Below are 4318 nucleotides of genomic sequence, written 5' to 3'. Positions count from 1 at the left end.
CAAACAAAGAAAAAGATGACAAAAATACTTAGATAGTGTTTCCTATGTATTGAATGCATTTTGATTTTAATCTTCTCATTAATGACCATTGACACAGATTAAGACTCATTTTGAACATGAGGAAATTGAGACATAAACAAACCAAATTGGGGCTGGAGAGATGGTTTAGTGATTAAGGCACTTGCCTGTGAAGCCAAAGGACCCAGGTTTGATTCCTTAGGACCCACGTAAGCCAGAGGCACAAGGTGGCAGATGTATCTGGAGTTCGTTTCCATCAGCTAGAGGCTCTGGCATGCCTATTCTTTCTCCCTCTGTGTCTTCCCTTCTCTCTCTCAAATAAATAAATAAAATGAAAAAAAGAATTTGGAGGGTTTTTCAAGGTAGGGTCTTGCTCAAGTGCAGGCTGACCTGGAACTCACTCTGTAGTCTCAGGGTGGCCTTGAACTCATGGCAATCCTTCTACCTCTGCCTCCTGAGTGCTGGGATTAAAGGCATGTGCCACCGTGCCAGGCTTAAAATAAAATACTTTGAAAAAATAGATTTTATTTATTTGCAATCAGAGAAAGATAGAGAGAATGCATGTGCCAGGGCCTCCAGCAACTGCAAATGAATTCCTGATACATATGCACCACCTTGTGTGTCTGGCTTTACATGGGTAATGGGGAATTGAACTAAGGTCAATAGGCACTGCAGGCAAGCTCCTTAGCCACTGAGCAATCTCTCCAGCCCCAGATAATTTAGTTTCTATCTCTCTCTCTCTCTCTTTTTTTTTAATTAGAGAGAGAGAGAGAACTGGTGTGCCTGGACCTCAGCCACTGAAATCGAACTCCAGACGCTTGTACCACCTAGTTGGCATGCACAGCCTTGTGCTTGCCTCACCTTTGTGTGTCTGGCTAACACACAAATCTCGAGGGTGGAACATAAGTCCTTAGGCTTTGCAGGCAAGTGCCTTTAACTGCTAAGCCATCTCTCTAGCTCATACATTTTTTTGTTTGTTTGTTTTGTTTTTCGAGGTAGGGTCTCACTCTAGCCCAGACTGATCTGGAATTCACTCTGTATTCTCAGGTGGCCTCAAACTCATGGTGATCCTCCTACCTCTGCCTCCCAAGTGCTGGGATTAAAAGCATGTGCTACCATGCCCAGCTATAAATAAAATATTTTAAAATTTAAAAAGAGAGAATAAGTTCTTTTTTGTTTGTTTGTTATTATTTATTTATTTGGGAGCAACAGATAGAGAAAGAGGCAGAGAGAGAGAAAAAATGGGTGCATTAGGGCCTCCAGCCACTGCAAACAAACTCCAGATGCATGCACCCCCTTGTGCATCTAGCTTACATAGGTCCTGGGGAATCGGGCCTTGAACTGGGATTGTTAGGCTTCACAGGCAAGTGCTTAACTGCTATGCCATCTCTCCTTGCCCTGTTTTTTGAAGTAGGGTCTCACTCTAGCTCAGGCTGATCTGGAATTCACTATGTAGGCTCAGGGTGGCCTTGACTCATGGCGATCCTCCTACCTCTGCCTCCCGATTACTGGGATTAAAGGCATGTGCACCACGCCTGGCTGAGAATAAATTCTTTTTTTTTTTTTTTTTTGTTGTTGTTTTGTTTTGTTTTTATTTATTTATTTGAGAGTGAAAGACAGAGAAAGAGGCTGATAGACAGATAGAGAATGGGCACGCCAGGGCCTCTAGCCACTGGAAAGGACCTACAGACGCATGCACCCCTTTGTGCATCTGGCTAACATGGGTCCTGGGGAATCGAGCCTCGAACTGGGGTCCTTAGGCTTGACAGGCAAGCTCTTAACCACTAAGCCATCTCTCCAGCCTGAGAATAAATTCTTAAAGCAGAGAAGACAGGGTGCACACCCAAGCAGTCTGGATCTTTGTTGTCCTGAAGGTCACTGTGCGAAGTTAGCTTGGTCAGAATCTGTTCAAGAGAGTGTTTGTTGCTTGTCAGAGTGGACGGATCTTATGCTTCTGAAAGATATGACTATGGAGCTGGAGAGATGTCTTAGCAGGTAAAGCACTTGCCTGTGAAGCCTAAGGACCCAGGTTCGATTCCCCAGGACCCATGTAAACCAGATACACAAAGTGGCACATATGTTTAGAATTCATTAGCAGTGGCTAGAGGCCCTGACACACCCATTCTCTCTATATATGTTTGTAAATACATTTTAGAAAATTTAAAAAAATAAAAGGTATGAATATGGATCTATATTCATAAAATCTTTTCAAATTTTAGTATAGTCAACATCATTTAAGCTACACTTTTCTCCAGAGCATTTGGGTCAGCAAAATGTGACAACACGATTGTGGTTAGATGTGGTCATCAGGTTACCATGTGCGAAACCTCAGCTTCGTCCTCTTTCCAACATTCCCATACTATTCACGTACCACGGCCTATAGCTAAGATGTTGTAATGAAGAGCCAATTTGACTGCCTGAAGTGGTGATGCTACTGTGCAATCCTATCCCTGGGGAGGCAGAAGCAGAGGCAGGAGGATTGCCATGAGTTCCAGACCAGCCAGGGCTACATGGTAAGACTCTATCTAAAAAATAATACTGCTGGGAATGGTAGTACGCACCTTTAATCCCAGCACTGGGGAGGCAGAGGTAGGAGGATTGCTGTGAGTTTGAGGCCACTCTGAGACTACATAGCGAATTCCAGGTCAGCCTGGGCTAGAGCAAGACCCTATTTCAAAAATAAAATAATAGCTGGGCATGGTGATGCATGTCTTTAATCCCAGCACTAGGGAGACAGAGGTAGGAGGATCTCTGTGAGTTCAAGGCCACCCTGAGATTACATAGTGAATTCCAGGTTGGCCTGGACTAGAGTGAAAACTTACCTTGAAAAAAAGCCAAAAATAAAACAAAACAAAAATAAAAGAATAGGGCTGGAGAAATGGCTTAGTGGTTAAGACATTTGCCTGCAAAGCCAAAGAACCTCGGTTCAACCCCAGGACCCACATAAACCAGATGCCCAAAGTGGCGCATGCATCTGGAGTTCATTTGCAATGGCTGGAGGCCCTGATGCACCCATTTTCTCTCTCCCTGTGTCTTTCTTGCAAATAAATAGATAAAAATACTAAAAGTAAAAATCTTTTAAAATATATAATAATAATACACAAAATTAAAAAAAAACAGTATAAATGATGAGGCTTACTATCATACAATAACAAGCCTAGAGGTCCACAGTTTGAAGGTTAGTTAATCCAGTCGCTCAGCCCTGAATACTGGGACCCAGTATCCTTCCCCATTTCCCTTCAGCCATTCTCAGCATTTTCCTGTCCTAACTCCCCTGTGGTTGCCATGCAACGGGATGTGATGGACCATTTGCTCAGTGCTGCAGACCCTGGCACTTCTTCAGTCATCTTCTATTTGGAGAGGCTAGAAAGCTACAAATCTGGTTTTCTACGTTCGCTTGAGTTCCAGATATGAATTCTGAGGCCTTGTCAAACAAGATGTAGTGGAGAGAGGGAAAAGGCAAAAGTAGCTGGGAACCTTCTTCCCGAGGCTGAGGTGGCCCTAGTGGTGAGTGTGTAGAGGGGAGTCCCCAGTCTGCAGGCTAGTTCCCTGAATGCCAGGTGGCTGTGGCAACTCCCTAACCTTTGAACTGTGGTTAGCGGCATGGGGCTGAACCAAAGTCCAGTAGCAGCTTGCGACATCAGTTCTTCCAGCCCTTTCCAATGGCTTAGTAAGCACCTTATTCCTTTTTCCTTTGATATGTTTTGGGTGGTTCCTATCTGTAAACAACCACTGACCCGTAAACACCAATTTTGTGATTTATTTAGATCAAAAAAATTTCCTAAAATCCTCTTGGAAAGATCCCTTCACCTGTCATTGAAAGGCCTGTGTCTAAGGGTTAGCCCAGGCTGACCTGGAATTCACTATGTTGTCTCAGGGTGATCTCAAGGTAATATTTAAAAAAGAAGAAGGAGGAGGAGGATGAGGAGGAGAAGGAGAAGAAGAAGAAGAAGGAGAAAAAGAAGAAGAAGCAGCTGGAGCAAGGCATGGTGGCATATGCCTTTAATCCCAGTACTCAGGAGGCAGAGGTAGGAGGATGGCCATGAGTTCAAGGCCACCCTGAGACTACAGAGTGAATTCCAGGTTAGCCTGGGCTAGAGACCCTACCTCAAAAAAAAAAAAAAAAAAGTAATCTTCTACCTCTGTCTCTCACATGCTGGGATTAAGGCGTGTGCCACCACCTCCAGCTTTTTTTGCATGTCTTATTTTTATTTATTTATGACAAAGAGAGAGACTGAGAAAGAGAGGGAGAACAGGCACACCAGGGCTTCTAGACACTGTAAACGAACTCCAGACGCAT

This window comes from Jaculus jaculus, chromosome 16 (assembly GCF_020740685.1).
Source record: "Jaculus jaculus isolate mJacJac1 chromosome 16, mJacJac1.mat.Y.cur, whole genome shotgun sequence".
NCBI lineage: Eukaryota > Metazoa > Chordata > Mammalia > Rodentia > Dipodidae > Jaculus > Jaculus jaculus.
The sequence above is the reverse complement of the archived record's forward strand: the minus strand, read 5'-3'. Positions refer to the sequence as shown.